The following is a 12,050-nucleotide window of genomic DNA, read 5'->3' on the forward strand; positions in this document are numbered from 1 at the left end:
TCTGAAAATAAAGAATTGAAAGATAATGTTAAGGTAGAGAATGAATGTGCACATAAGCCAAGGGAACAAATCTGGAAGTTCAAATTGAGACATAAGGAAGTTAATAATCCATTGAAGTAGGCAAATGGAACTGTTAAAGATCTGATGTTGAATATTGAGGAGAAGAAGAAGATAGAAGAAACCCTCAAAGAATCAATTAATCTAAAGTTTGAAGAATGTGAGAAGCTGGAACAAGAAGTGAAGAAGCTGAAGGCAAAAAGTAAAGTTTTTGAAAGAAGTAAATTGTTGGAAGATCCGATTAACATGCAAAATGATCATTTAGACAAGACTGGACTAGAATTTCAAATTGGTGAATGTTCAAATCAGAATAATAAAGACAAAGGAAAAGAAGTCAGAGTAGAAACAGAGAAGAAACTGGAAGATGCAAACAAAACCCAAAAAGAAAGATATACTACAAGGAGACTACTGGTTCAGCAACCAAATTCACAAAGGTACCCATCTTTTAATGGCTATTATTTTCAATGTAATAAATCTGGTTATAAGGCTGCAGATTGTAGAAGTATTTAATGTTACAATTGCAATAAGTTTGGTCACGAAGAAAATTCCGTTAGAAATCATGTGGTGAATCATAATCATAATACGGTTGGAATGAATAAGATGAATATGAACTTACATGGATATTGTCATATATGCAATGGCTATGGTCACACAGATAATCAATGTAGATCTATAGCACATTCAATAAATTCAATGTAGATAAACATCAATTGTTACAAGTGCAAGCAATTTGAACATTATGCTAATCAGTGCAGAAATGAAGTTGGTATGGAAAAATATATAGAGAATGATTCATGTGTAAAATGACTATATCATGTTGGATAAACCCTATCCATTTGCGAGGATATTATTTCAGCTATTACTAGTCTATGCGAAAAAGGGAGTGTACTAATTAAGAAGATAGTAAAGAATAAGGAGGTTGAAATCTTAACTGGTGTGATGGGTAATTAGAGAGTGTTGTTGATTGACAAAATCATTAATCATGTTGTGAGGTATGTTGCATATGGTATATCTTACCAGATTTATTTCAGGAATAAGGAAGGTTCTACATCGTCTATTGTTGTGTATGTTGTGCATATGATTGCTATAGAAGATGTTGTATTTGATTTGTGTGAATTTTTAAAGAATCAGTTGTTAGAGAATATCAGAATGACAAAAGATCAAGGTTACCCTTTCTGTTTTGGATCGTGTATTGTATGTTTGGTAATTTTTTGTCTGGGATCTTTATCGGAAAAAGAAAATGTGATATAAGAATGTGGGGTCCTAGTTTCTAGGAAGATCTTTCGATATCTTAATGGATTGGATAAGAGAGAAGAAGTATGTGATGATTAATTTAAATCATTTAAATATTTGTGGTGTATTAGTCTGATATCCCCTACTACCAGTTTGGCTAAGGAGGGTTTGGCCTCTGGGAAGAGGAAGTTAAAGGAGATTAAGTCTTTTGGTTCTTTAGAACCTGAGAAGAAGCAGAAAGAGAAGAAATAGGAAGAAGTAATTGAGCTAGATGATCTAGAATCCCCTATGGTTAAAGAAGAATTCGAGGTTGTAGAGCAGTAGAAATCTAATTCAGAGGAAGGAGCTGATAACATGCAAGATTTATTAAAGAAATGTGAAGATGCTAAAGGGACTTTATCAGAGTGCTTAAATGAGATGAGAGATTGTATCAATAGTGCCATAAAAGTTTACAAATATTGTATTTAATGAATGGCTACTATGGTGGAGCACAAAGCAAAAGTTGACTCCGTTGAAGAAGAATTGAGTTCTCTGGATAAGACATTTGTTTTTCTGAGTGACAAAGATGGTGAGAAAAGGAAAAGGGTAAATTACCTGCAGTCTAAGTTGTTATTTTTGTAGAGGCAGAAGGAAGATTATGCTAGTGTTTTCTGAAAAGTCAAGGAAATCATTGAATCTAAGATGAAACATTTTTCAGCATTGCTTGTTGATGCAGTTGAGCATGAGCAAAACCCATCTACTCCAAATAGTTTTTCCCATTCTATTGATGTGTTGGTGGAATGTAGAAGATTATCTATTAGAATTAAATTGGTTGTTCAATCTTGGAAGGTTCTCCCTCCGAAGATCAAGGAGAAATACAAGCATATATTTAAGAAGAAAAGCAGTTAAGAATAATTTTTGGCTGGCATACAATTTTGACATTCTTTTGTTGATGAACACATTCATTTTTTTTCCTTCTTTTTCATCAAAGGCACCCTTTTTCCTTAATGTCAAAGGGGGAGAAGAAGAAAGGTAAATGGAGATAGGAAGAGTAATGGAGATATATGAGTAATGAGGAGTTACATGAAAGTTATATGCGGATATGTTTTTGAGATCATGTTTTGCAAGCAATGACAAAGGGGGAGATTTTTATATTTGTGTGAACGTTGTCATTGATGTCAAACTTGGTGGTCCATTTAGGACCGGATGTGACATGTTGAGAAACATTAGAACATAGGTATGTATGTGATATGAAGAAATAAGGCATGTATGATCTACTAGGGTATCTTTGGAAGATCCTCCCCTTTAAAATCTTTTGTTTTTCTTATCATTTTTTGTGTCATGTTCCATTATTAGTCATATCTATTATATCAGTTGTATCGGTTGTAGTCCTATCCAAATGATTATAGTAATGCCATTAAAATGATTAGTAGTAAGGATTAGTCATACATATAAATCAAAACCATTTTAAATAAATATTAAAGAAGAATGATGCTTCCATGCAACTTTCTTCTTCCTTGTCCTCCTCCTTTTCATGACCCCAATGCTCCGAGATTGAGAAATGAAGTTTTGGAGAGATTGATGGAGGTGAATGTGGATTTATCTCACAATCGCATAACATAAGATAGATGGATATTGGTATGGATTTGGAATCAAAAGGGAATTATAAGAATTCCATGACAAGTGGATGATGGATTGATGGATAAATGGTGAGCATATTGATATAATGAAAGTGGATATGCAGCCAAAAGGGTAGCATACCACTATGATGAAAATCAGATAATTTGATAAGACATAAGGACATAATCTATATTGTTGAAGCTTGTAAATGAACGATCAAGATCAAAAGTTGATCAAGGGCTTAGATTGAAGGAGAGAGCAAGCTATGCTCACACATGTGTTTCCAAATCTTGAGCATAACAACTATCATAGGGAAAACGGGAAGATGTTCTCACACATGTGTGAGAAAATATTAGGAAGTCCAAGAGGTTGACAAGTGGAAACACTTGTGGAAGGGTGTAAGGGCTAGTAGAAAAGAGCTTATGACATACATTATAAAAGAGGAAAGTGTAGGGTGGCTCTATGGGGAAGAGAATCCTCACACATGTGTGATAACCCCTTGTTCAAAGGTGACATGGAGATGTTGAAGTGAATTGTGCATTCAAGTCCTTCAAGAGGGGGTCACATGTGGAGTCACATGTGGGTTTTTTATTTGAATAAATTAACCCACATGTGACCCCCTCTTGAAGGACTTGCATGCACAATTCACTTCAACATCTCCATGTCCTACTATTGGAATGGATTTAGATAAACTGCCCCTAATGGGTGTTGGCACTTTTGAGGAATTGATTATGTGCTGTATTGATGTTTTTCATTAATGTCAACACTAGTTGTTTTGTTGTCTATTGAGTTTCGATAGAGTGGTTGGACTTTGATGATGATCTGGAGATTTGTCTCTGGTATTCTTCGGTATGCTTTGGCTGTTGGAATTGGTTTGGATTGGTTATTCATGTGTTCCTAATGCATATCTCATTCAGTTGGTTTGGGATTTGATGATCCAAAAGCTATGATTTGTTCTAGTAAGCCTTTTGGTTATCGGTAAGGGTGTTAGTGGCAGATCGTTATTGAAGATCTTTTGATGAATCCAATAAGTGGTATTGGTGTAGATTCTAGAAGGTTGTCATGTTCATGTTCCAATTGATTGGTGGTGTTTCATTTGGCTTATGGTGACCTATTTTAGGTCTGGTTTTATTCTGCTAGGTTATGGACCAGTTTATGTAACGTGTTGGTTGATGCTCCCGATGTGTTACCGGTTGGAATTATTGATTGGTTTATGTTGTTTTGGTCTTAGGCCGACTCAGTTTATCATTGGTTTATTGGTTTATGTCATGGATTTATTGTATTATCTTCTTGGTAGCCGACCTAATTGTTTAGGTCCTGGGTTGGTATATATATGATGTAAGATCTCTTTGTAGATCATCGTTACAAAAGATTATGGGATTATTTGCGTGCGAATAAAGTTATAATCATATGCAAATGTTTTGGTCAATCATAGGTAATCAAATTAGATTTGTGTAAGAGGTTTAAGACCTCTGGTATTGATCTTAATTGGAACTGTACTCAATCATAGGAGATGCTATTTTTGTAGTTCATTCATCTTTCTATATTGTAGTTTGGATTTGTTTTATAGTCAGTAAGGCTCCTTTGTGATGAGCAGTGCGCTCTAGGCTGTTGGCCTTCCTGCATGTGCAGGCCCCTCTTATTGTAATCACATACTTACTACAGAAGTATTATCTAACTATGGGTAGGCTTCCCACCATGTTTTTTCCCTTTACCAAGTTTTCCACGTACAAATCTTGGTGTTATGTGTTGTGGATAGATGGTAATTGTTCTGTGATTTATGTTTGTGCTTAACTGATATATTGTCTATTCTGGTATTTGGTTTATGCATTCAGGTAGAAGGTTTTGTGTGCTTAAAGTTTCATAATATGTTGACAATTGATTCACCCCCCACTCTTAGTTGTCCACCAATTATCCTAACAAAGGGAAGGATGCATGCCAATGGGAATTGATTGTGTTAGACAGTTCAAATAACTAGAAGACAATTGAGAGGGCGGGGGGTGAATCAGTTGTCATAGATTACCGGAACCATTAGAAATTTAAAATTTAATATCGGAACCCAAAACATTAATACCCAAATATGAGATAAACCAATTAAGAATAAACAATAATCATATAATAAATACCATCCACATGACACCAATATTTGTGCATGGAAAACCCGGTAAAGGGAAAAACTGGGGTGGGAAGCCTACCCACAGTTAGATAATTCTTCTGCAGTAAGTATGTGAATTACAATTGAGGGGCCTGCACTTGCAGGATGGCCAACAACCTAGAGCACACTACTCATCACAAAGGGAGCCTCACTGACTACATAGAAATCCAGACTACAATCCGGAGAAGTGTTGAACTACAAAAGATAGCATCTCCTATATCTAAATATAGTTCCAGTTAAGCTCAATACCAGAGGACTAAATACTCTTAAATAAACTCAATTCGATCTCCAATGACTGATCAACTCCTCTGCCTGAATGATATTACATTCCTTGACCATGACCTCTAACAATAACCATGATGATCTATAATGAGATCTTACATCTATTTATACAAAGCCCTCGACCATAAACAATTAGGCTGACCACCATATAATAAACCGATTACATAATTACAAAGCATGTCAGCCCTAGACCAAACAAATAATATCAACACATAAGACATCCCAGAAATACATGAATAGGTCTTATCCACACATTACATAAAAGACGGTCCATAACCTAGATCAATCAAGATCAAGTATAGGTCCACATGCCACAACAATGATCTGGAACTGCCAAGTCTCAAACAAGATCACCAAAATCATCCTGAAACTCCATCAGAAGCTGCACCAACACCACTTATGCAATTCATCAAAGATCTCCACCAAAAGCTCTGTCGGTGAAACCCTCGCTAGAACCAGAAGCCAATCTTCTAGGCAAGTAGGATCGCATCCGATCTCTAGACCAAAACAAACTGACCAAATATGAGTATGAGTATCATGAACAAGTCATTTCCGTCACCAGACTATACCAGAGCCTACCAAATCATGATGGATCCAAGTTAACTAGAAACTAAACCTACTGGGATGAAAAGGGTCTTGGTAAAGTATCCAAATAGCTAGTGTTGGCATCAATGATAAAACATCAATGTAACACATAAACAATTCCACCAAATGGCCAACAATCTCCCCCTTTGGCATTGATGGCAACACTAGATGTGAAAAAAATCTAAGTACCAAGAAATGCCAAACAAGTCTCCCCCAATGAAAGACAACCAACAATCTCCCACAAATAGCTCTGAATATCAATATCTCTCTCTATGAATAATATCTCTGTAAAGCTCTGAATTTATTCTCCATTTTTCAAATCAATATCACTCCCCTTTGACATCAATGCCAGAAATCTGACAAAAATATCAAAGCAAAAACATAAACTACCGAATCAAAAAGTTGACTACTCCCCCTGAGGAGTTGCATCCCCACATCAGTTCCTGAATGAATAGTACTCTAATAATACATGCCAAACCGATGCCAAAACACATCAATCAAGTCTCTACTGGAGGGGCAGAAACTCCCAATCTGTCTCTCAGGTACTCAAATTATTCCTTGGACAAAGGTTTAGTGAAAATATTTGCAATCTTCTCTTTAGTGTTCACATAAACCACTCTAACTTCATTTTCTTCCACCTTCTCCTTCAAAAATTTATACTTGATAGATATATGATTTGTTTTAGAATGAAATACCAAATTCTTTGATATATCAATGGAAGCAGAGTTATCACAGGGAATAACTACCAGTGCATCACTATCCACCTTTATATCCTTCAACATTTTCTTCATCCATAAAACTTGTGTATAGTTAGTAGCAACAACAACATACTCAACTTCATTAGTACATAAAGAAGTACATGACTATTTCTTGCTGTTCCATGAAACCAACTTCTTTCGAAGAAAGAAAACTCCACTAGAAGTACTTTTCTAGTCATCAACATCTCCAACCCAATCAACATCTATATATGCACATAAAGTAAAGTTATCATCCTTAGGGTACCACAAGCCATATTCTAATGTACCTTGCAAGTATCTAAAAATCATTTTCACTGCCATCTCATGATTTTCTCTAGGATCACTTTGAAATCTTGAAATAATGCAAACAACATTCATAATGTTAGGCCTAGTTTGTGTCAAATAAAGTAGACCTCCAATCATAAATTTGTATCTTGTAGGATTTATCGATGCAGAAACATCTTTTCTTGTCAATTTCTCACTTGTAACCATAGAAGTACTTACGGGTTTATAATCTCCCATACCAAATTTCTTCAAAAATTCCTTAGCATATTTAGTTTGACAGATGAAAATACCTTTGTCAATCTGAGTAATCTGCAAACCTAAGAAAAATTTCATCTCACCAATCATAGACATCTCAAATTCTTTCTCCACATTTAAAAAAAATTCTATGCATAACTTATCTTCACCTCCAAAAATAATGCCATCAACAAATACTTCAATAATTAGTATATCATCAACAGTGATTTTATAATATAAATTACTGTTAGCACTGCCTTTAGTAAAACCAAGCTTCAAAAGATATTTATCCAACCTTTCATACCAAGCTCTAGGTGCTTGTTTCAATCCATATAAAGCTTTCCTTAACCTACAAACCATATCTGTATCATCTGATAGTGAAAACCCAATAGGTTGCTCAATGTAAACTTCCTCATCAAGATTCCCATTCAAAAATATATATTTTCTTGGTATTATGGATATGTTGCATTGGTTTTGTCATTGATGTCAACACTTATCAACACTTATCCTTTTGGAGATCTTTGGTTATGTTCACCGGCAAGTTCGGTGACTTATGCACAATAATTGATATTTGGTTCACCGACAGATTATATTGTTCACCGATACTTAGGATGACATGTTATCATCTGGAGATCACTTGGTTATGTCGAAGACATGGTTTGGACACTTGGTTTTGGTATTATGGTTATTGGTCTAATCGGGTCGACATATTTGCTGTTACCAGCAAATTGGTCTAGGTTATGGACCGACATGCATTATCTATTCGAGATCAGCAAGACACGTTATGGAGATGATTTAATCAATTGGAAATTGTTGTTATTACATCGAGATGACATGATGCATTGCATCTTGACTTACTTGTAAATAATTTAATTCTAATATTCTTAATGAGCCAACCTACACATTTGGTCTTAGGTCTTGGTATATATGTAAGATCTCAATTGTGAGATAATGTAAGGAAAAAGCAAGAAGGTAGAAAGAAGAAAAGGTATATGGTTATGGTATTGTAACATGGTATATGCAAATATTGAAGATCATATGAGAAGACCATAAAGAAGGAGATAATCAGAGCTTAACCGGTACTAAATCCAACATTGGAGATGCTACTTTGAGCAGTGCATTACCATTGGATTTAATTATCCAATTGTAGTCAGTGTGACTCCTATTTTGTGATTGAGTAGTGAGCTTTAGGTGGTTGGCTTTTTTGCATGTACAGACCCCGTTTGTATACACATACTATCTATAGTAGTATCATCTGATTGTGGATAAGGTTTTGCACCATGGTTTTTCCCCTTATAGGGTTTCCATGTCCAAATCTCTATGTTATGTGTTGTGGATGTTGTTTCTCTTTCTGTTTCATGCATTAAGTTTCACCGGTATTGATATTAACTGTTAATCTGTTAACCGACATTAAGTCTGACTTACTGGTATTATGTATCAAGTTTGATTAAGTTATATTTGGGTTGAAATAAATTGACAACTAATTCACCCCCCCTCTCAGTTGCCTCCGGGTCCTAACAATTGGTATCGGAGCCTAGTCCTCTTTTTGCAGAAGTTTAACAACTTGAGGAGATTCTATGGCAACAAACTTTTTCAGGAAGGGCAGTTTGAAACTTGATGGAACTAACTATGGTATATGGAAGATCAGAATGGAGACATATCTAAACTACATTGGAAGAGATAAATGGGATGTTACACATAATGGCTATGTTGGTCCTACACCAGGTCAACCTAATCCACCTACTTTGGGTAAGGATCAAGAGAATGATTGCAAAGCAAGAGAAGCACTCTTGAGGGCCTTGTCAGATCAACAAATCATGAGATTATCAGGCCGATCTACTGCTAAAGATATTTGGGATAATTTGGAGACATTAAATGAAGGTGATACCACTGTCAAAATTGCAAAACTAGAATGCTTTCGGGTCAGGTATGAAAATTTGAAAATGGAAGAAGATGAAAGAATTTTTGCTTTTATGGAAAGAGTTAATGAAATTGTTTTGGGAATGCAATGTTGTGGAGGTTCCTTAAGTGAAGATGAAATTGTTTCTAAATTTTTGAGAGAATTACCACTAGAATACAAAATGAAAGTAACTGCTATTAATGAGTTGAGAACAATGCCTAGTACATAAGTATCTAGAGATACCTTGGTTGGAAAACTTTCAGCATTTGAGCTTGAGGAATCTGGTCCTGTTGCTACAATTAAAATAGATTTATCCTTAAAAGTATCATCATCTACATCATCATCATCATCATCTGATAAATCTGATTGGAAAGCACTTTATTCAAGAGAACTTGAAGACATCAGGAGGGAAAATGAAGAACTGGAAGAACTTGAAGCACTATTTGCAAGGAAAATAACTAAAGGTCCTATTGGAAGTAAGTATGAAGGTAAAGCACCCTTTAAATGTTTTAACTACAATAAAGTTGGTAATATGGCATCTAGATGTCCTGATAGACATGCAAGATTAAGAGAAGAATCTAAAAGAACATATAACCCTAACCCTGAATATCAGTGATACATATTTAAGAAGAATAGAGACAAATCATGTTATTATGCTGATGAAGGAGTTACTAATGATTTTGATGAAGAACCGATAGACAATGGATGGGATTTTGTTGCAATAATAGAAGATCAACTGGCACCTACTGTTCCACCAGCAGAGTAGGCCTTGATAGCTAAAATTAAAGAAAAGAATGAATGGATTATAGATTCCGGATGTTCACATCATATGACTAGTGATAAAAGTAAATTCTTATCTTTTCAGGAATACAATGGAGGTCTAGTAGGATTTGGAGATGACAAAGCTTGTTTGATCAAAGGAAAAGGCACTATATCTTTTGATGGTAAGCACAATACTGACAATGTTTATTATGTTGAAGGGTTGAAGCATAATCTTTTGAGTGTTAGTCAATTAGTTGAAAAGGGATTTTAGTTAAAATTCAAGAATGGTAAATGCAAAATCATGAACATAACTAGTTGGAAATTGCAACCAGTAATCAAACTAGAGGTAATGTCTTTCATTTGAATAACAATGACAAGAAATGCTTGATTGCACATATTGATGAAAGTTGGTTATGGAATAAAAGACTCTGTCATGTGAATTTTGATTGCATTGTAAAGATTAGTTCATCTAAGGCAGTAAGGGATTTACCTAAGATTGTAAAACCTCATAATCCAGTATGTAAGGAATGTCAAATGGGAAAGCATGTTAGAACAACTTTTAAGAGTATTTATGAGAAATCCAATAATGTTCTTGATTTAATTCATACTGACTTGTGTGGTCTGGCAAAAACAAGAAGTCTACAAGGAGATAGATACTTTATGCTAATTATTGATGATTATTCTAGAATGTGTTGGGTTACTTTTCTCAGGGAAAAATGAGAAGCTTTTGCGAAATTCAAATTATTCAAGGCACTTGTAGAGAATGAAACCGGTAAGAAAATCAATTGTTTAAGATCAGATCAAGGAGGTGAATTTACATCTAAAGAGTTAAATACATTTTGTGAAATAAATGGAATTAGAAGACAACTATCAGCACCCCAGACACCTCAGTAAAACAAAGATCTTTGGTTATGTTCATTAGCAAGTTTAGTGACTTATCCACAATCACCAGTAGTTGGTTCACCAACAAATTATATTGTTCACCGGTACTTAGGATGACTTGTTATCATTTGGAGATCACTTGGTTATGTCGAAGACATGGTTTGGACACTTGGTTTTGGTATTCTGGTTACTGGTCTAATCGGGTTGACATATTTGTTGTTACCAGAAAATTGGTCTAGGTTATGGACCGACATGCGTTATCTACTCCAGATCAGCATGACACATTATGGAGATGATTTAATCAATTGGACATTGTTGTAATTAAATTGAGCCAACATGATGCATCACATCTTGACTTGTAAATGATTTAATTGTAATATTCTTAGTGAGCCGACCTACACATTTGGTCTTAGGTCTTGGTATATATGTAAGATCTCATTTGTGAGATAATGTAAGGAAAAAGCAAGAAGGTAGAAGGAAGAAAAGGTATATGGCTATGGTATTGTAACATGGTATGTGTGAATATTGAAGATCATATGAGCAGACCATAGAGAAGGAGATAATTAGAGCTTAACCGGTACTAAATATAGCATTGGAGATGCTACTTTGAGTAGTACATTATCATTGGATTTATTCATCCAATTGTAGTCAGTGTGACTCCCATTTTGTGATTGAGCAGTGAGCTTTAGGTAGTTGTCCTTTCTGCATGTGCAGACCCCATTTGTATACACATACTATCTACAATAGTATCATCTGATTGTGGGTAAGGTTTTCCACCGTGGTTTTTCCCCTTACAGGGTTTCCACGTACAAATCTCTGTGTTATGTGTTGTGGATGTTGTTTCTCTTTCTGTTTCATGCATTAAGTTTCACTGGTATTGATATTAACTGTTAATATGTTAATCGGCACTAAGTCTGGCTTACTGGTATTATGTATCAAGTTTGAGTCAGTTATATTTGGGTTGAAATAAATTGACAACTGATTCACCCCCCCTTCTCAGTTGCCTCTAGGTCCTAACACATTTAACATCCATCTGATAAACCTTGTAGTTTTTATAAGCAGCAAAGTCAAGGAATAATCTTACAACTTCAATCCTAGCTACAGGTGCAAAAGTCTCTCTATAATCAATTCCTTCCTTTCCAGAATATCCTTTGCAAACCAATCTAGCCTTATTCCTTATAGCTTGACCATCCTTGTTCAATTTATTCATAAAAATCCATTTAGTTCAAATAACATTTTTATTTTTAGGCCGAGGAATCAAGGTCCATGTGTTATTTTTCTCAATCTGATCTAATTCTTCTTCCATACCTTTCAATCAATATTCATCTTTACATGCCTC

This window comes from Cryptomeria japonica, chromosome 6 (genome assembly GCF_030272615.1).
Source record: "Cryptomeria japonica chromosome 6, Sugi_1.0, whole genome shotgun sequence".
NCBI classification, from domain to species: domain Eukaryota; kingdom Viridiplantae; phylum Streptophyta; class Pinopsida; order Cupressales; family Cupressaceae; genus Cryptomeria; species Cryptomeria japonica.